The sequence below is a fragment of the Gymnoscopelus microlampas genome (assembly GCF_963454915.1).
Source record: "Gymnoscopelus microlampas genome assembly, chromosome: 18".
Lineage (NCBI taxonomy): Eukaryota > Metazoa > Chordata > Actinopteri > Myctophiformes > Myctophidae > Gymnoscopelus > Gymnoscopelus microlampas.
Window position 1 is genome coordinate 29,189,173 of NC_139955.1, and position 22,866 is coordinate 29,212,038.

General features: G+C 41.2%; 1 protein-coding gene across 1 annotated transcript in view; it reads right to left on the reverse strand.

Annotated features, from left to right (window-relative positions):
• The window catches only part of lingo2 (leucine rich repeat and Ig domain containing 2), a gene marked incomplete at its 3' end in the record, with an annotated part of 345,906 nt that overhangs the window by 125,755 nt on the left and 197,285 nt on the right, over positions 1 to 22,866 (reverse strand). The window contains exon 4 of the mRNA XM_084041560.1: positions 7,036 to 7,144. The remainder of the gene's footprint in view (positions 1 to 7,035; positions 7,145 to 22,866) is intronic.

Consider the following 22,866-nt stretch of genomic DNA (forward strand, 5'->3'; position numbering starts at 1 on the left):
GTTGGCAAAATAATACAAAGAATAATAAGTATTTCAGCATTATTTAATTCTGTCCACCTCATTATGAAATAAGCATTCTATAACATGAAACACACTTTTTGACATTTTTGAAGTCATTTATGTGGAAAATAATACAATATTAAAAAAATAATACGAATAAAGCTAACTTCTCTGACAGATTACTTTGTCGAATGCTGGGAGACGTCCTTTTTTATTAAACATACTTGATTATGCATACCTCCTCTCGCATCGTACAGTGCAGTCCCACCTGATCTTCTAAGCAGCATCATTCACTGAATTAAAGTTGTACCAGAGGGATTCTGCCTCAAAATAGCTGCACAGGGAAGATGATATTATCGGAACTCTCAGATAAATCAGAACTTAGCTGCAATGAGATGGGCACTACAGGGAGCCAAAAGAAATGTTTGTTTCTTAATATTTCACCTGCACATGTTATTAATTTGATTCCTTACTTATTACAGCCATTCTGTGTACAATTTTACAACAACATGTGCACAGTTATTATTATTATTATTAGCTGTGTTACTAATGCTATTAGTAAAATAAGTGTTACTCTAATGTGCCTGTACACAAGATGTAACAATAAAGCACAACCTTGAACTTTGAAGAGAAACAACGTAGTTGACGGACATTTTTCAGTCAAAAAAATTACACTGCTGCGATTGTGGGTTTATCCCTTTGCCTCTCTGTTTTATAAGTTTACCACAAAATAAGCTACACACCTAATTAAAACCTAGTCAGGGTGTTCCTCTCATTGCAGCAAGCGGCATACTGTAGAAACATTGGCCAGGTTAGTCACTGAGGGTCCACTTACTATAGTCAGAGAGAGAACCCCCTTTACACTTCTAAGTGTCTAAGGGTGGTATACTGTAAAGTCTGATTCATACTTAGTTGTATGTGCACCAGTGACGTGCAGTAAAAATGGGTGATCTACAAACCCAAAAGGCGTTGCGATGTGCCACCCGTTGTGAGCTTGTATAAGATCATCTATTTTTTGGTGTAGACACGGCCCAAAAACAAGTATAAATCAGGAATAAGTCCTGCAGGTAGAGTTAAAAATATGTTTAAATGGTGTGGGGAAAACACAGCAAAAAACAAATAACTCCACTGTTTAGGATAATAACAGCTTTTCAACACGTGGATGTGTGTAGTCCCTTGATGAAGCCATGTATCTCCGCCTCCACTCCAATTAAGAGCTCTGTCACAATTTCCATTGCTCTATGCGTGGAACGGAGTCTGACAGGTGAGGACTTCTGAGTGGCAACAACTCTTTCCATGGTTATTTTGAAAGGCAACTCGCCCTGCCTATTACATAGCGTCACTCTCGGTTGGAAACCTTGTATGTCTGTTACTTTTCATGAAATAGGAAAACTAACCTGTGTTCCAATGGATCCAATGAAGTTATTATTTATTCACAAGCTCTTTTCAATACTTCTCATCGGTTCAATATTTATAAAAACAAGACAGAAAGACAGACTTAACCACTTTCACTCATTTGCGGAAAAAAAAAAGAAAACGCTTAAGGCATTAAGACCGGGAACGCATCTGTGCCATTTTAGATTTTAGCTATAACCATTATTTTATACTTTGGCTATTCAAAAATAGTAAATATACAAGCTTATAACGCAGCACTGATATAAGCTATGAGCTTGTAGATCTGTTTTTTTTTCTTTGAATATGCCTATTTATTTATTATTTTCAAGCGAACTTTGACTACCTGGAATATTTTCAGATGGGGGTCCGCAGCCAAATACATATCATTTATGGGTGATTGACATGGAAAAAGGTTTTAAGCACCACTGATATATATAGCAACACAGACATTTGTAGAATCCCCAGAAGCAAAGATTTGCACAAATATTCACGATAAAAAAAAAAAGAGCAGATCTACAAGCTTCTAGCGCGGCACTCGGTGATGCACTATGAGCTTGTATATCTTCAATTTTTTTAATAGCCAAAGAAATCTAAAACAAATGACAGATGCTTTGCCCATAAATTGTAAAAAATAAACTAAATGTCATTGTATTTTGTCTTTAGAAAATTGCGTTTTCATTGTGATACCGATCAATAGGAAGTATATTTATAATGGTTCCATTGATCTAAGCCAGTGCACAATCAATTGATTGATCATTAAAATAAACATGCTCTGAAGATGCACGCGGCCCACCCTTCTAACCACGTAACATAATGCCATTGACAGGCGCTGTAATCTCCCTAAGCTGAAAGCTAATTGCATGATGAATGCTAGTTTTGTTTTATGGGAAATAGTCAGTGACTGTTTGAATATCCACGTTATTATTAAGTTAGTAATTGTAAGTGTAAGTAGTAGACACTACTTACTTGATCTACAGTAAAACAGGCCTCTTGATTAAGTAAAATCCTTTAATTGCTATCTGAAAATATTTGTTTAGGTTTTTGTTTTTTTTGCAGTTAACTTCTGGGTGACCACAAATTGGATTTGAAGGTGTGCCAACAGTTGTATTTATCACCAAAACACTTTCTATCACACTGCCCCATTACTGTTATCTCAATAGTAAATGCATCCCACCCATTAAATAATGAAGTACACTAATTGGATGAAAGCAGAACAAGATAATGCCAGTTTTCTTGCAGTGCGAGGGCCTGTGTTCTATACCACTGACATTTATGTAGAGAGTGTGTGTGTGTGTGTGTGTGTGTGTGTGTGTGTGTGTGTGTGTGTGTGTGTGTGTGTGTGTGTGTGTGTGTGTGTGTGTGTGTGTGTGTGCGCGTGCGTGCGTTTATATTTCAAGCAATCTCAAGATGTCTGTTTGAGTTCAAGTAACTTGGCCAAAATGATTGCATAGATTAATCAAATAATCAAGAAAAAAATAAATAAATAAGTAAGATGAATTGATTACGACAATACTTGCAGCCCTAGTAGTAGTTTTAGATGCACTCATAATGCAGAGGCTTAATCTCTTTCTACATCGCCCTAATTATTCGTAATACATGCTTAACAAAGCAATTTGCCATCACCACCACCATAAATAGTTTCCATTGTTGTCAGCTACGCTGTCAAAACAACCCTGAAAAATTCACTCTTGTCTAATTCACTCTTATCAAATAACAAATGGTCTTGAAAATGTTACCACAGAGCACAAAGAATTGCTTTCCATTGCTGGGGATTGGAAGTGGATGGGTTGGTGTGAGGTGTTTGGGGAGCTTGCAATTTGAACACATGAAGAATTAGAGGAATTAGGCAAGGAATGATTGCCTCCATTCCAATGTTAGTCACACAATCAATACGATCTTCATTTACAGCAGAGTACACTCATCAGTAGTTAAGCCAGGTGGTTCTGTCAATGGCAGAGGATGAAAAAGATGCATATTGATTCTCATTTACAATGACAGACATCCTTTATCGTCCAGTGGCAACAACACATTCACCATTCCTGATGCAACCCGCTGAAAGACAGTGCACAGCGCCTTAACTGTATTCCCTTGGGCAAGGCTCTGTTTCTTTATTGATTAGAGATGTCACAGTTTTATGGGGTGGCATAATTAGAAATTTTGCTTATGCAAACATCAGCAGAAGCAGTGGGACGATAGCCCCCCCCCGCGCAGTGGGGCATTTTGAATAGGTGCATCAAACTTTGTCTTAATAGTAAAGTCTTCTCTGTAGAAAACAGGGTGTCTTGATTTAGATGCAAAATACAATCCCATGCTTGGCTGGCTCCTCCCACGAGGGGCCGGGAGATTAAGATGATACGGCGATACTGAGGGAAATGACACTATCTGCCTTCAACCTGCACATCACTTCACACAACATCACCTCGACTGCTTCTCCATCGCTTTCTCTCGCTCTTGTTGTGCAAATGTGCACCCACTCAAAACACACAATCTCATGACAGGTCGGGCTGTTGGGAGGGGAGAGACAACTGGAGTTTGGCTTGTTAATTAAAACTCTTGTCAGGATGATATGTTAGATGAGAGATGGAGTTGCAGCTCATCTGAACACGCCTGACAAAACACGCACCATTTCTATAGGCCTTGACTGTTCAACGCCACAATGACTGATTTATTTTAAATTATTATTGGCATGTTAATGTGGTCGGCAGCTATTGTCTCCCATCACACATTTTGCCCTGCATCCATCCTCTTCTTGTATAATCCTTGAATTTTGAGCAGTAGAATCAAATGTGTGCGTTGGAATGTGAAACTCCAGTGAGTCGAGCAGCTTAGCACCAGACCGTTCACTGAGCTTTATGATGATGGAAGAGAAGGAAATGGTGGGACTTGTTCGATGGCTATATGTACAGTATTAAAGGGACTACACCATGAATTTTTCCTTCTTTTTTGTGTGTTTTTGTTCTCCCCTACCTCTCTCCTATCCTAAAAAAAATACCCCAGTTTGAGCACTCAGGCTTTCACAGCATATCTGGGGTTTTATGTAAATTGGTCTCAAAACAGGCCAAACTGATTTGGCCCCGAAAGTGACATCACTAGCGGTACAATCCCTCCCGTTTTTCAGTTCCAACTTCAGAAAAAAAAAAAAAGATTTTTAAATTCATATATATATATATCCTTTAAGACAATGCAATCATGATGGAACAAACTGTCATGTTCATTTAACATGGTGCCCTCATATCAAGTGAGCATTAAATAATTACTGAAATTGATTTGAAAAGTAAAATGACAAATCATCATAAATCTCACCTGACTGACCTCAATAGTCAATAAAGAGCGGTCACGTAAAGAGCTGGCATCTCTTTGCTTGGTGCACTGCTCTACCTCAGCTGATCATTATTCAGCATCGGTATCTTGGTCTGGATATCTGAACCTATGCATACAAATTAATCGTGTCCATGTACTGCAGGTAGCACTGTACGTAAATCTGTCAACCAATTAAAGTTGCTCTTACACCGGGGCGCATAATGGTGCAAATGTGGAGGGAAAGGCTCATTGGCAAGTAGTGAGAGGAAAACACCTGTGGATGGAATACCCTTGGGAGGTGATATGAGATATTCCACACACAGATGTCAATCTAAACCGCATGCTAAATAAAGATCCATGTATTCATTGTGACTGACAACTCCTAAACATAAAAGCTTTCTTTAGAAGCCGTTTTGGGTTACTGCAGGCGAAGGCTTTATGGTGACATCAGCTCAATAGATTCAGTCTATGCTCGGCTGTAGGAAATCACAGGATGACTACATAAGACCTTTCCCTCAGATGGGACGCTCACCCTGGCATTTTGGCCTGCTATTCCTAAGCCACGTTGACGCTGTTAAATGTATTCACCTACAATGAGTTGTGTGTCTGGGGTCAGAGGGGAAGCCATTGGGGAATAATGCAGAGCACATAAGGCCAATAAAATGAAGTGGATGGTACAGTGGGTAGGCGTTCAGCACTGAATAAACCTGATGTCTTACATAGCTGAGAGAGAGAGCGAGAGAGAGAGAGAGAGAGAGAGAGAGAGAGAGAGAGAGAGAGAGAGAGAGAGAGAGAGAGAGAGAGAGAGAGAGAGAGAGAGAGAGAGAGAACAATAGAGTACCAAAGTCCTGACGTCACTCCCACTACCCCTGGGTCACGGCTTTATTTTTGGTATTGGAATTCCCATAGAATTATCTTAGATCACGACATATGAGAACTGTGTTCCAAAAATAAACAAACCACCCCAGTGATTTTGTCAAGTATGTGACACTGTGTCGTTCATGATATTGAGTTACATTTGATAATGTCTGTGTTTGGAAAATGTATTTTTATTTTCTCTGATGCAATTATGCATTATGCAAATCTACTCTTTGCATAAATTAGTACTTTTCCACCGGCAGTTGATGCTCATATCAATCCGAGTAAAATCGGCGGGTGATTTGTTTATTTCTGGAACACAGTTCTTATGACACAATCTAAGATTTGCCTATGGGAATTCCATTACAAAAAATAACCCAGGGGGATAGCGCCCTGGGCTCATAGCGCCCTCTAGTGGCAGTGATGTCAGACTTCGCCGCTCTACAGTATGTCGGAACAAGCCTGAATACCTAAGACATAGAAAATGTGTGTGTGTGTACATAAATATCATATATTAAAATTGCCTAATAGGAGGACCGGCTGGACGGTCGGTAGACCACGTCGTCACGCTCATGTCACTATGACTCAGCCACAAGAATATAAGGAGTTCCCAATACAGCTACGCCCAAATATGTCTACAGTGTGTTGTCTGCCCTCAATGTGTCGTCATGGCATCAGGCGCAAACAAATCATATGGGCACAAAAGGGGGAATGCCCATATACAGTATGGGTACATACTGATGACATCAGGGATCTCCATACTGTATATGGTCATAAAAGGGACAAGGACTGACAGATACAGAGATCTCCATATATGGGCATATCAGTCGGATTGGCGGTGCGACGTAGGTATGAGGGCCGCGTAGCGACCTGACCTCTAGTATACACACACACACACAAATGTATGCTATATGTATCCATTTGGTTGTTCAATTTAGTGCTTCTATTTATGCTCCCACCCGCTTATACTGTATTTGCACCTTAATTAATTCTGTATATCACCAAGACAAATCACACCACTTACAGCAGCTGTAATAGCATTCTTGCAAAGTGTTAATGATATGTTCCCTCAGCCTTCATCATAGCTTAATGATAAGGTGCATGACAAGCTTTGATTCAAGGGAATTCTGTTGAGCAATATATTAAACATAAATACGCAATCAGGCTTGTTCATTTAATTTTCAATCCTGTTTTCACCATACGCATAACTCGAATACTAAGATGCTAATTGCTCACACGTGTCTGCCAACTTATTGAAGTTCAAGATGGCTGAAAATGACACTGTAGGGAACAACGGAGTCATGTCAACCTGACCTGACCAAAAGTGCAGAGATAAAATACTTTTTCTCTAAGGTTCCTCTCCTAACTGTCATAAATAAACCTTTTAGCTCCTCCGGGGGAGAGTCACAAAGGGAATCAAATCATCCAAAATGTGCTGTTGAGAACAAAACAGATAAGAGACAGTATATGTCTGCTGCTTACCACTTTGAGAAGCAATCATCCCCTCAGCCATGGCCTGTTCTCTCTCTTTTTCTCTTTCGTCTTCTTTTTCTTCCTCTTATGTGGTTATCCCTCTTTCTTAAGCTTTTATCTGCGTTTGAGAGGAGGGTAGAAAAGGAGAACAGAGTGAGAAATTGTGGGTGAGCCTATGACTATATACTTTGATAATCGATATACAAAGAAGACCATTTCAAAACACATCTTGAACAGAAAAAAAAGAAATGAAAAATGAAAAAAAAGAAAAAGAAATGGAACGTTCACAAATTCAGACTCTTAGATCCCAGAGAGATAAAATAGAAGGAGTCGATAACAGCAACGTTGACAGCACATCACTAAGAAACCCAGCTATACACTGTTTTTACAAGCTACAGTATATGAAACAATGGGTATGCTTTCACCTCTCCTGTATGTGTGTGTGTGTGTGTGTGTGTGTGTGTGTGTGTGTGTGTGTGTGTGTGTGTGTGTGTGTGTGTGTGTGTGTGTGTGTGTGTGTGTGTGTGTGTGTGTGTGTATGTGTGTGTGTGTGTGCAGATATATTGTACAGTATATACACAGTACTGCATGTGTGTAATTTTTTTTACCTAAGCTTGCGGTCTCAGTCTATAGTCCACCAGTCCACAGTACAAAAAATGGATTTCTTTATGACGGGTTTCTGATCCTTTTCCTGTCTGCAGCACACAATGTGACCTCAGTAATGCACACTGGCCTCAGTCTGCCACTCTCTCTGCTATAATGAGTCCCCTCATCCAGGCTGCAGGGGAAGCACGGAGGCTAGTGATTATGTGAAAGGCGTGCCTGAGCTGTTAATGCGATGATGAGAGAGAGAGATAGATAGGGAATGAGAGAGAGAGAGAGAGAGAGAGAGAGAAGGAGAGAGAGCGCGCTTTCCACCTCTAAGTCCAAAGGCAGGCATAAAAAAAAGAAGTTTGTTTCAGAACATTCTTGTTAAAATCACTCTTGACACCCTGCGCTATTAGTACGCCATTAAGAGTTCAAGGACAATGGCTGTCCTGTTTTTTGATCATTTATCCGGTGGATCCCCTCGTTAAGCCTGAACCCTCTTTTCCACCACGCCCGCAGAATATTGATGAGCTGCGAAGGAGTGATTTTGTTGAATTCATAATAACCTTTTCCGCGTCTGTCCTTGCACTCCATGGATGAGCCCAGAGTCTGGGTCACAAATTAAATCAATGAATTCATACAGCAGATATCGCTGTAGATTAGCTATTTCTTTAATGATGACATTAGACCAAGTGGTGCTCTTTCTCAACCCCCGCAGCCTGCGTACAGTAGATTACCCCATTTACAGTATATAATACCCGGTATAGAATTACGTCTCTTGTATGTCTTACACTGTGGCCTTGTAGCGTACTGTACTGCATGTTGTCCCTGTACCACATATGCTACTATCTACTTATGTTACAGCAGGGGTCCTCAACAGGGGACCCGTGGCCCCTTGGGGGTCCTCAGAGTAACTACAGGGGGTCCGCCAAATCTTTGTGTGATGGAGAAATGCCGAAACTGCCGTTGTGAGCTTGTAGATCTGCTATTTTCTGAGAGTTGGTGTAGAGGGAAAAAGAGCAGACCAAAGTACAGAGCCAACGTTCAAGTTGACTAAATATTGAGGGTTTAAAAGGTTAACTGTCAAAAATACATATTAACATGAATCCAACATATTATATTATGAAGTCTATGAAGCTATGAAATCTATGAAAAAGTTTAATCTGCAACACAATGTTATACAATATGTGGTGGGGGTCCCTGCTTCATCTCTCTTGGCATTGGCCATCAGCACGTCTCTGCTCCATAACAACCATGACATATACAGTATACAACATCTATTGTGAATTGCATCTATTGGGTAGCAATGGCTCAGGAGGGAAGAGCGAGGACACTTGTCCTTGAGCAGGACACCAAACCCCTAACTGCCCCCGGTGAGCAGGTGGGTACCTTGCATGGCTGCCTCCGCTTTGTGTGTGTGTGTGTGTGTGTGTGTGTGTGTGTGTGTGTGTGTGTGTGTGTGTGTGTGTGTGTGTGTGTGTGTGTGTGTGTGTGTGTGTGTGTGTGTGTGTGTGTGAGTGATGGATGCATTGCCACGCTATTTCCCACCTGGAAGAAAGAAGCACACAGTCAACTCAATAGCGTTACTCCTTACTTGTAAGTGTCTTATTATGCACCAGCATCTGGATCCTGTTATACAGTAGATAACAGTTTCATCAGCATTTGCTCTTAACTGCCATGCTGTGAAACCCAGCTGTAATTGGTACCTTATTTTTTGCAGTATAGCATATTGCGTAGATGTCTGTGTTTGTGTGCGTGCGTTTGATCACTCCGTTGATCAAAGGAAACGTTGAGAGCAACAGCACAGTAGATATTATTCTTCGGCAGCCGTACTATTCATCATGGAAAACAAAATTGATTCTGAGGAAGGTACTGCTGTACTTGGCTGGTTGGAACAATATAAAGCTAACAATAATGATGGGGATCTCAGAGGGTCAAGAGCCGCATCTTGAGAGTGAGATATTAGTTGCTTCTATATCAATTCTCATTTCCCACAGTAGTGTCATAAACAGACACCAACAGCAATAGCTGCTTAAGAGACAATTTGTCATTAAAAAAACATACTATCTACTAATGGTTTTGATATTCAGATGATGATGAGGTCAGACTTTAGCACAGTTGCTTTCATTAAGTTCCCATAACCCCTTCCTCTTTAAATGATCTCAGTGCTGTGAACATAGTGGCTGTTCACTAACAAACTAATTTCTAACCAATTGGCTACAAATAAACAAGTCCACAATTATTTAAAGACGCAGTTGTTGATCTACATTTTGTAGAATGCACCCAGGCAACTGGCTTTTAAGGACGCATTTCTATGTCATATTGTTGCTTTCGGGTACAAACTTTGTATCTCCATATTTCTTTTTCATAAATGAATGCCCTACTTCATTGTATGACAGTGTCACGTAAAAGTACCCCAAAGAGCTATTCTCTCTAATTTAAAGTTTTCTTTTAATCTTCATCTATAATGACATGCCCAAATATGTACTCCAGGTTGGCAGTGTTTAAGTATGTCTGTGGGTTTTATGAATTACATTTTTGTATTTATCCAATGAAAAGTATTAACAAGAGCTTGTGACTATATACAGGATGTAATGACTAATATCTATACAAACTAAATTGTGTTCGGGGGAGGGAAGCCAGGTGGGGCGGGTTATCTTACATATTCCTATGGGCTGGGGCGGCACCTGTCAGCGAGGAATGTTGAATGGGAGGAGTAGGATGGAGTGCTACATCCTCCCTGTGGGGGCTTCTCACTGGCAGGTGAGCCCAACAGCAGTGGCAAGCAGTGGGAGGAATTACATGGCATAATAACAACATTGGGAGATAAAAAACGGGTAAAAAAATATAATTGGCTACTAAAATACATTTAAAAAACACAGTTTTGGACATACGTTTCCAAACGACAGCAGAGATATGTTAAAAATGTTGATCAGACAGAGGAAAGATTCTACTAAGAGATACGCAGTCCACGAACCATGAACCATGAGCACAAAGCCATAACAGCATAAAAATGTGCTGTTCTGTAGAACGCAATGATGTTTATTATGGCAGTAAAATGCTTTGATTCATTGTTGACCGTTTAGCTAAAAGTGAGCGTGATGGGAAAATTAAATCATATGCCCAATAACTCTGCCTTAAACTCCTTCCTAAAACGAACTGTTTTTCGAGTAATGATACTCTGCTAATAAAGCAAAACGAATTACTTTGCACAGCTGGACATGTTTTATGTGTTCCTTTCCATCTTTGGCAATAGATTGCTTGTAAACGCATGCCTGATTTATAGTAATATTCAGGGGGCGCAATGACAAGTAGCTAATTAATCGCATTATTATGCCAATTAAGAAGTAGGTTTGCGCTCCAGTCAAAGTGGGAAATGCAAGTGGAAGTTAAGGTGAGTCATTTCCACCATTCCCTCTTATTCACAAATAAAAACAACCTTTCACTTTCAGTCAAGGAAAAAATGTATTTGAGAATCTAAATCTATCACTTCTACTGTAGCTCTTCATTATCCAGCATGCAGTTAAGGTTTGGCCTGAGGTTGACAAACAATCAGCGCTATTGATCACCACCAGTGACAATAGTTTGTTTATTTTCTATTTTTTATGTTCGAAGCAAATAGCCTAGTCTTCACAGTGACCTTCTGTATTGACAAAATCCCTTTTAAATCACTTCTGCTTGGGAGAATTTGACTTATTTTGGTATGGATTGAGGAGAAAGGTATGCCACCCCTTCAAGCATTTGTCCTGCATTCAATCATTCCTTATTACTCCAGACAATCCTCTCCTGATTGTTTCACAGTAGAACCAGAGGGGGAAATGAATTCAGCAAGCATGCAGTGGGGAGGTAGGACAATTGCTACCTATAGTGCATCTACTGTATACTGTATCTTGTATCCACCTGTTTCCGCGGGTAGTTTCCTGATGTGTGTGAAACATCCTGCGGAGGGACCGGAAGTAGAAAGTAGCGGCTCATGTGTTTACATTTGCCAGCAGAACGTAGCTGCAGCTTCACAGGTCGCATAGCGATTTTCCAAGACGTTTGTTATTAAGACTCGGCTTTTCTTAACGTCACAATGAGCTCAGGGACAACGTGTGCTGTGCGTGGCTGTCATTACAACCGAACCAAACTAAATGAATGGCTTAAACTAGAGTGCTTCGTGTGGGGCACTCTAGTACACATGCATTAACACATCATGCATGATGACGTTAAGAAGTGGCCTCGTATCGCTTTGTGGAGTCCAGTTCTAAGTAGGCTAATGTAAATGTACGCATCCATTATTACGACCTGTCCAAAATGTCTTAGATACCTCCCGACACAGCTGATTCACGTAATCAATACGTCATTTATGAACCGTTATCATTTAAGATAACCATCAGTCCCTGCGTGCTGAGGTCATATCATCAACAGCAGTAAAAATGCAACACAGATAGGTAGATTAATATAATTAAACGTGCAGGCCCAAGCCAAGTGCTCCAGTATTTTATTTTATTTGGGTCGGCGAGGAAACACGTACTGTTTGTTGACATTCTAAGACCACCTCATGGCTAATTTGCATATGACGTTCATATTATCCCACTGTCAACAAAGGAAAGGACATGTATTGTATTGTGTGATGGCTATTCTCACCTTCTTAATATAACTGACTGTACAACTGAAAGCATGGTTCTATTTGCACACTCACAATTACAACTGGTCTGGATAATGAACACTGAGGATTTTACTGTGAGAGACGCTATGCGCACAAACACGGCTTACACTTACCATAACTAAGTAACCAAGTAAAAGTACTCATTATACAAAATGTCCCATTTCACAAGTCTTCAAAATGTTAAAAAGCATTTTGAAAATAGCCGATCTACAAGCTCACAACGAAAGCTTGTAGGTCTGCTATTTTCAAATAGCCGAAGTATGGGGTAAAGTGTTTAATGCATGATTTGTAATGATGAAAATCTACAAAGTAACTAGTAACTCAAGTTTTCAAATAATTATTGTGGAGTAAAAAGTACAATATTTGCCTCTTAGATGTAGTGGCCTAGACTTAAAAGTACTGCAAATTGAAAATACTCCAGTAAAGTAAAGATTCCTCAAATTTGTACTTAAGTACAGTACTTCAAGCCACCTCCAGACAGATGGTCAGTTAGCTCAGTTCAGCTCAGTTGCAGAGCCGATGTTAAAAGGCAGGGCCAGGCAAGCCCAAGCCTACATGATTCAGACCTGAGCACACTCTGTCACACACACACATAAACCTACTGTACAGTACACAAACACAGTGCGGAATCTTTCATCAATGCATTTGTCCTAGGACACAAATCATCTTTCATGTTTTGTGCAGCCCTTGTAAATCTGAGAGGAGAGTTAATGTAAAGCAAATAGACACAATTTAGATCACAATCACAACACTGTTAATTGTATTTTATGTATTTCTGTTTTGATGTAATTTCTAATGAGATAATCCAGAAACAGTATTGTCTAATTTCCAATGAGATAATCAAGTTGAATTAAGTATTTTGTTCATTTTAGGGACAATATTAATGGGCACAGAGTTTTCGGTTATGAATGTGTCGCTACATTTCCCACCATAGGTATTATAAATGTAACAGTGTTGTTTTACATTCTTTTGCCTAATAAGAATTTCAATCAATCAAAGATTAATTTTTAATGACATGAATGAAACTTGATTCGGCAAAACACTTCAAAAGGTCACATAGTCAGGCTGGTAAAACATTGTCATTCTGGATAGATGTAATTGCTGAGCACACTAAGGATCTGATTCCATGGCTGCCTCGTGAAACCATAAAAGCTACTATGCCACAGGTTTTCCTGGAGAATTTTCCAAACACTATTTGTGTAATTGACTGTACAGAAAATGTTTTGCAGAAAGCAAAAAATCTGGACTCAAGAACTGAATCTTACAGTCACTACTATGCTTGTAATGCTGTGAAATATCTAGTTGTAACTGCGCCATCTGGAGTCATTATGTGCATTTCAGATGCTTTTGTCTAAAAGGTCTGACCAAAAAAGTCCCTGTGGACTTGTTTCCGTTGAGGTCCTTGGTCCATCTAAAACAAGCATTGTTGATGTGCGGACAAAGCTTTGTAAGCATGACACAAGAGTGTTGAATTCAAGTAGAGGAATCCCTGTGTAGAGAAGACAGTCTTCATCATGTTTTAGGAGATCCTCTGCAACAGACTGTGAGCTCTCAGGGGATGGTTCAGGCAGCACGCTAGATGTCCTGGCAGGTGGAGCTTTGGGATAGATGTGGTCCTCCATTCCTGGGTCTGACCACTGTGTCTGGACATCATGTGAGCTCTTTGCCACGGGATTTGGCTCCTCTGAAGCCTCCATTGCAACTGGCTCGTCGTCTGCGGGTACAGACATATTTAGTGCAGTAGTTGTTATCGATTGAGACAGATGTAATTGTACATGTTTAACACACCACCATGCTCAAGGCACTGAATTAAACATATGATTATAACATATTATAGTTTTTTTGTCTTTAAAAAATGCTTGTTTTTCTTTTTGGACTTTAGGTTATACCGTCATCTTCCTAAAATAATGGCCTACATCATTCTTTTTGGGAAATGATATTTTTGTCAAAAGAGTTGCTTGATTCTAGAAATAGGCCATTATTTTGTCAAGGTGCGTGGAGAAGAAAAAAAAGACGAGTAGTGCCGTGCGTGGGTGTGACACACACACACACACACACACACACACACACACACACACACACACACACACACACACACACACACACACACACACACACACACACACACACACACACACACACACACACACACACACACACACACACACACAGCGCGCGTGTGTGTGAGATGTTAATGACACATTAGTGTATGTGATTGTGATCATAATTGCGTTGCAACTTTTTGTTTGCGATAGGTTGAATCGCTTGTGACACAATCACAATGAGCCCTGCCGTGGACCAGGCCAGGTCAGATTTGTTTTAATGCCTTGTAGAAATTAATCTTACCCGTTAAATGTCTCTGAACGATACTCTCCTCTGGAGGTCTCTCACCCAACAGCAGCGTTGGATATGGGTTCTCCCGTGTAGGTCTCTTGTCCACGAAGTGAAATCAACAGACAGCTTTGAGAGTTTTTTTTAAGTTCAAGTTTCTTAGCCAACTTCTTTTCGCATCGGACGCGATGGAATTGAGACGTTAAGCGAGAGAAAAGCAGAGATAAAAGACTTACTAACAAACGTTCTTGGAGTCAGAATCGCTATGCGACCTGTGAAGCTACAGCTACGGTCGTTCTGCTGGCAAATGTAAACACACTGAGCCGCTATTTCCTACTTCCGGTCCGTCCGCAGGATGTTTCCCACCCAAGATTCTTGCCCCAGTAAATTCCCGCGGAAACAGGTGGATAGAGGCCGAGGGTCATGCTTTAGTGATTTTTTCACATGCTACTGTGTTATTTATTTATATATAGCATACAGTTATTTAGAATAACTAACCAATCTTTAGAAACAGTTCAATAGAGAAATGGCCACCAGTAATCGTTGATCTGACATAACTACGTGAACCCTATCATCCCTATTCTGGAGTAAAGATTCGCCGGAAATAGCAGTTCTACAAGCTCACAATGCATCGCGTTGCGACATGTTGTGAGCTTGTAGATTGGCCAAAAGATTTGGTGTAGAGGGAAAAAAGGATTGAACCAAGTACATCACCGACCCCGGTCAACTAAGTCAACTAAAAGTATAGAGGGTTTAAATGTATAAAATGATCTGAATAACAATTTGAACTATTTTACAGTCTAATGGGTGGGGTGCATTACAACAATGTCTTTGCCTCATTTTCCCATGTACACATTTGTTGTAATTATTAGTGTGTGTGTGTGTGTGTGTGTGTGTGTGTGTGGGTGTGGGTGTGTGAATCTAATGTGGACAATCTCTGTGTTTATGTATGCAGTGTTGTTTGTTATTGGCCATCTCATCAATTAGAATGTGTGTGTGCATGCAGATGCATATTCTGTGTCTATGTCCTGTGTGTGTGTATCTGCCTGAAGTATGTGCATTTTTGTGTGTATTCTGTACACACAAGTTTAGTCTGTGCATTGAACAGCGAAACCGTGGCCGCGTGTCTGAACACACAAATCTGAGCTGATCAATCACAGTGTGGACAGACAGTGTGGACTAAAGATCGTATTTGAGAAACAAATCGGATTTGCCTGCAGTCTGAAAAAGATGTGACTGCTGACAAGAAGGGGGTGGGTGGAGGGGATGAGAGATCCAAGCGTCTGGGTTCATGGCGTAGGAGTAAGATGCAACACCACATGCTCTCTATCTGTTCCCCTTAGCCGGCTCACTGGCCCATACCTCGCTTTAATGAGAAGCGGCAACACACACAGACACATGTACCGTGTCTATTCTAATTATATTAGAAAGCTCTACCTTCTCCCCTTGCCTTCTCCAACCTCCCTGGTGGCAACATGTCATTTACTCTAAACGGCTTTCAAAAAAAAAGTTAATCTCAATGAGTATGCAAGCTATGTCTCTTTACCTGACTCCATCGCTACCTGTTTTTCTACCCTTAATTTTAGCATTTTAGGCATTCAGTTGGAGAGATTATCCTGCGTGACATAAGGATTAGTGTGATGGTAAACAAAGTGAGAGCACCAGCGAATTGTTTGGAGCCCTTCCAAGCTGAACAGGAGCCGTGCAGGGAGACGGTAGGCCCACAGTGAGAGCTACAGTATGCCGGAAGGCCGCAGTTCAAAGCCAGGGTGAAGGCTGGAAAGAGAGCTCCCCAAGGGAGGCCGCATTTCTCTGCCAGGGCCTGGAGTGAGAAACCCCCAAGTGGAAAGACTCACTTCACCATGGTGAAGGCTGGCCAGTCAGAGCCACGGAGGTCCCCAAGCCACATTGGCACAATGTTAGCTCAGTTTCTATAAAAATATTGCAAAAACCGCCAAGTGAATTCTTTAAAAAACATTACGTGTGATGATTAGATTAGTAGATCATTTCGCCCACTTGTATCCGCGATCTTGTTCTTTCGGTCACCCAAGGCATACCAATGGGCAAGTCAAAATGTTCACAGGAAAAAGCTGATCTACAAGCTCACATGTCGCGATGCGACGTGTTGTGAGCTTGTAGATCTGCTAGGTGGAAAGTGTCTCAAATATATCTTTTTTGAGTATAGAATTTGCCTCTGCACAAAGAGCTGACATAGTTCAACATTATTCATAATTCACATTTGTATAGATGTATAATATTGCAATAATAATGTGTGGCTGTCACAAAATCCCAAGGCACACTTGGGACTAGTCTCACAGCACACCAGTATGCCTCGACACAAAGTTTGGGAACCACTGGTCTAAGCAATTGCACTCCAGACAAGATATGTGACAAAACATCCTCGTGTCCCCTAGAAGACCACATGCTATGTGACACAAAATTGTGATGCAAAAGCCATACGGTAAAAGCCAGGAGGAGAAGGCACACAATGTCCCTGTCTTTTTCTGTTATACAATATGTAGGACATGGCACATTCTTCCACATAGCAGCACTGAGAAGAGCATGCTGCCAACATACCACAAGGACATGGCGCTCGTTCAGAACATGTTAAATCAAAGGGTTTGCCGGAGAAGACTGTATATGTTGCACAGATAGGCACATTATGAAGCATAATGAGTTTGTTCCAGTGATGTTGCCCTCAAGGCTTTGAATGACTACTCGGCATACTGAAACATTTCCTATAGAGTGAATGTAAATTATATGATTTCCTTGTCCTCCTCTCCTCTACTGAGATGTATGGTTATGTTAATGGCAGGATTAGGGGCTGGGTAGTGATGGTGGTATACTGTAGGTGTTTGTTTGGATACGGGATATGTTGACTATACAGTACTTTGTTCTTAATTCCTTTTACACAGATTTAATAGATTGTGTACACAAATATATGTTGAATTCAAAACATTGCATTAAAGATGGCTGCATAAAATAATAACGTTCAGCAGTTCAATATGAATGTTCCCATCCTTTGTAAGCTTCTGGATATGACAGTCTCTGTTAAAGTGCACATGTTAACAACTCTTTTTAAAAAGAAAGCAGCATCTGTTTTTTTAGCCGCATGCGCTAGCGAGCGGCTCTGTAAACAGCACTAGTCCTAGTCGACACCCGAGTGAAAAGTGTCGACACCTGAGTGTCATTGGCTGTCCTGGCTGTCCATCACACTTCCCCCCTTTTAAGCCAATGGGGAGACGAAAATGTAATGGACACGTTAGTCAACGAATTAGACGAGACGAAAATGTTAGGGCGGGACGAATGGAGAAGAGATCCAATCAGAATTACTCTTTTTGAGGGACTAGTTGGGAAGGGATCCAATCAGAACGATCCTCATTGTTAAGTTAGGTTGAACCACCCGGAAGCAGACCATATTAGGGGCCAGCATGGACGAACACACATCACAACAAGGCAACGCACAGAGTTACACAGCAGAGAGAGAGAGAAAGGGAGATGGCTTCAGCCAGGAGGGTTAGCCTAAATGCTAGCGTGCTTCATTAGACCTAGTTTGGCTATTAAGTTATTATTTATCTCAGCTATTGTTGGGAAGACCCGTGTGGTGTCACAAAATGTTGCCACCACTTATATAAAAAACATTTGAGCGTTAATCTGCGACGCTAAGGCTAATGTTGCCAGGTTTGGCGAGAGAAACAAGCAATCCAAAAAACAAGTAATCAGGTGTATGAAAAGATTGGGGCCAAAAAAGCCTGCCCCATGCGGCTTTATTATGACTTAGGTCATACTTGTTTCTGTTCTTTTATCATATTACTCGCTCAATATTCGCTTATGGGAGAACGTCCCTGGGCGTGATCACAGAAGCATTTATTATACACTCCAGGCAATACTATTGGCTGGACCAAGGTTGCGTGCTGGCGTCATCAGCAGGTACCACCCCCTGCGTGCCCTTCATAAGCACTGAAGAGAGCCAGCCGCGTCATTCAAATTTCCCTTCTCTGAATCACAGAGCAAACTCAACCTATCTCTCAGACGGACATCGCGTAGCTTAACAGCTCGACCCGAGACAAGTGAAACACCTTGGACTCAGAGCGTTACCGATTGTCACTCAGAGACTTGGTGGTAGGCTTTTTAACACATTGACTGCCATCGGCTAATCTCAGAACGTCCATCGTAGTGCCAAGCAATTTCTTACCTTTTTTGTTTTTTTGATTCCGTCATAGGCCCCGCTAAATCCGTTTAAAATCCGCGTTCATTTGGTTCGACACAAACACGGGACCCGACCGAACAAAACGCTGAAAACCGTGCGGCGATCCGACACTGCATTCTGGAGAACGAGAGGAAAACGCTAAAATGGTGGATGCGGTGAGAAAAACAACAAGCCAGAGATAATGGCGTCCAAAGTTGACCGCTAGACAGGAAACGGAGGCGGGAGAAAAACCGGAAACAGTATTATTTCGTTTCCGGTCCGCCCACTTCGAGACCGGAAGTGCAAAAAAAATCCGGAATCTGCACCTGCACGATTTAACATGGGAAAACTACGGGACTACGGGCTACGGGAACGGCAGTTAACGGTTGGATTTAACGGCCCGTAGGACTACGGGCCTGGCAGTGGATGTGTTAAGCTACCTTCGCTCTAGAGAAGAGCTTGTGTTTAGCCTCAAAAGCTAAACAACAAAAACACCGTGTTAAGCCTCAGAAGCTAACACACAATAAAGTGATAATTCGAGCGACAGAAATAAGCCGAATTGAGACTTCCGGTGAGATGGCGGAGAGAGGAGCAGCTTAGTTAGATAGCTCTCTAGAGTCGGTTAAAATAACACGGCAGAAACATAACCAAAATGGGAAAAAATGAATGAAAAGTGAATACTACTTAAAAGAAGAAGATGTAGAAACATTTTAAGAACCACAAGAGAGGATTAAAGCATCGGACTCATCGACGACGACGGAGGGGAAAGAAGGGGAGAAGACGCGAAGAAAAAAACATGGACGAGGAAATCAAGGAAGTGCTGCGGGTGGGACTCGCTGGTGTGACGGCGGAATTAAAATCTTTCAAACAAGAAATGCAGCGAGACTTAACTTCGCTCAAAGAAGGAATAATGAAAGAAATTAAGGAAGAAATGACTAACTTTCGCATGGAGGTAGACCGACAGGCGGAAAGACACGACGGAGAGATAGCGGCGCTGAAGGCGGACATGCACGAGTCCCAAACACGCATTTCAGAGGTAGAAGATTGGAGATCAGGAGCGGACGGTGCCTTGTTGGTAATGGTGGACCAGGTGGAGATTTTGGAAGCTAAATTACTGGAACTCGAGACAAGAGCCAGGAGAAACAACGTGAGGGTCTTTAATTTGAAAGAGGAGACAGAAGGTGAATCGGTAATGAAATATATGGATCAATTATTTCATTCCGAGCTGAGTCTACCCGAAGGAACCCAACTTCAGCTGCAGAGGGGACATAGAGCTCTCACACAGAAGCCGAATGACCCGTCTGCTTCTCCCAGGTCCATTGTGCTGAACTTCCTACAATTTGAGATGAAAGAAATGATATTGAGAAAGGCCTGGGAGGCGAACATCCAAGTGGAAGGCAAGCGTCTGGGTTTTGACCATGATTACCCCCCCGAAATCGTTCGTATGAGAAGAGATTACCTTCCAGCAAAAAAAGTACTAAAAGATAAAGGAATCCGTTTCAATACACCGTTCACAAGGATGAAGATCCACTGGTCGGAGGGGACGAGGACCTACAACAGCGCGGAGGACGTCACCCGGGTCTTGAAGGAGAGGGGCCTCATGGAGAGCGAGCCGATCGGGGATACAAACGCAGATTCGCCGATGGAGGAGGAGGGACGCGTCGAGCCGACAGCGGAGGAGCCGCCAGCGGAGGAGCCGAGTCGAGCGGCCACGGCGGCAGCAGAGGCGGAGAGGAGCCCGAGATCGAACCATGGATCCGAGCAGTGGCAGAGAGTGGAACGGGCGAAAGGTGCAAAGAATCGAGCATCGGAAAGGTTGAAAAGTTTTAAAAGAAGATAAGGAATGTTTTTTGCTGGAAACAAGAGGTAAACATTGAGTTGAAGTGACTGTGGGGGAGGGGGGAAAGGAAAAGAAAAATGGCGAGGGAAGATAAAATAATTAAGGAGGCGAATGATAAAAATTGACGTCATATTAATACAATACATAGAAAATTAGCCCACCCCTACGATAAGATTGGCTGTTTAATGTACAAATACAACTTAATGTGGGGACTTTGTTACAAATTGTGGTTTTGATGAAAAAGGAATGTTTTTTGTTCTGTACTTTATTTTGATGGGATAATGCATACCGACCAAGAGGTTTCTTATTAAGAGGAGGATGGCTAGGCACTGGGGAAGCCCAAGGGTTGGGTCTAGTACTAGTATGCCTAGGGAGGGGCCCCCGTTCAAGACGGGGCTTACCCCCGCACCCTGTTATGAGGGTTTAGGGGTCACGGAGGATTTACCCCGTGTTTGGAGGTTGTGTTACGTGTTTTTTGTTTTATGTCTTATATATGTGGAGCTGACACCTGGTTGCAAACAAAATGGAATGACTGAACAAGGGTTACATGTAACAAGAAGAGATAGGAGGTACTATGATGACTGATGTGGTTGGAATTATGTCACTAAATGTGAATGGTCTGAATTCCCCCATAAAAAGACAAAGGGTGATGACAAAACTGAAGAAGGAAAAAATGCAGGTTTATTTTTTACAAGAGACTCATCTAAATAAAACGGAACATGAGAAATTAAAAAGATTTGGTTATAGGAATTCATATTATAGTTCATATAGAGAGGGCCCTAGAAGAGGTGTTATAATTTTGATATCTAACACAATCAATTTTATTTTTGAAAAAGAAATTAAAGACAAAGAGGGGAGGTATATTATAGTAAAAGGAAAACTGGAAAATGAACCGGTAACCTTGGTAAATATATATGCACCTCCAGAAAGTGATAAGAATTTCTTCAAATCCTTGTTTGATATCATAGCCTTGGAAACAAGTGGGATTTTGATTTGTGGAGGAGATACTAATACGGTTTTATGTGAAAAAAAAGATACGTCAAGTTCAAAAAGGGGGAAAACTCAAATAGCAAAATTTGTAAACACATCGCTAGAGGAGATGGGACTGATAGACATATGGAGATATCTTCACCCCTTAGTAATTAATTTTACCCACTTCTCTGCAGCACATAAAGTACATTCAAGATTAGACCAGTTCTTTATAAACACAAATGAAAGTCATAGAGTTACAGAATGCGAGATTGGAGGGGCGGACGTGTCAGACCATAACCCAGTGACTTTGAAGTTGAGACTGAATAACAGGAGACGACAAACAGTCTGGAGACTCAATTTGGGAATGTTAAATAATGAGCAAAGGAGGGAGGAGATTAAAGTTGAGTTGCTAAGATATATAGAAGAAAACGATAATGGAGAGGTGGATCCTACAGTAATTCTTGATGCCATGAAATCGGTTATCCGGGGTAAATTGATAGTGCAATCAGTAATAGTTAAGAAGGCCAAGTTAGAAATCTACAGGAAAAACAATGACAAATTGAGGGAACTAGAACAGGAATATCAGAAAACAAAGAAGGAGGAGGTATACAAACTAATACAAGAATTGAAAACAAGAATAAAAGGAACACAACTTGACGAGATTGAAAGAAATAATAGGTACCTAAAACAGAACTACTATGAAGCAGGGTCAAGGGCCACCAAACTATTAGCTAAGCGGATACTTAAACAGCAGGTTTTGAGTAGCATATGCCAAATTAGAGACCCTCGGACAGATGAACTGACATGTGTTCCTGAACAAATAGAGAGAATATTCAGAAACTACTATGAGGAGCTATATGCACAGCCCAAGGAAGTAGAGGAAGGGGAAATGAGAGCATATTTGGAACAGCTGGACCTGCCTTCAATTGGGAAAATACAAAATGATAAATTAACAGCAAGCATAACAATGGAGGAGGTAATGGAGGCAATCAGCTCATTTAAGAATAACAAAGCGCCTGGGAGTGATGGCTTTCCTGCTGAATTCTACAAAATGTATAGGGAAGAGCTTGCACCCCTATTATTAACATCCTTTAACTGGACACTGAAAAAACACAAAATCCCAACATCATGGTCAGAGGCAATAATTACAGTCCTACCAAAAGAGGGGAGAGATAAGGAACAATGTAGCAGCTATAGACCGATATCCATTTTAAATGTAGATTACAAAATGTATACAAAAATTTTGTCCAAAAGACTGGCTGATCTCAT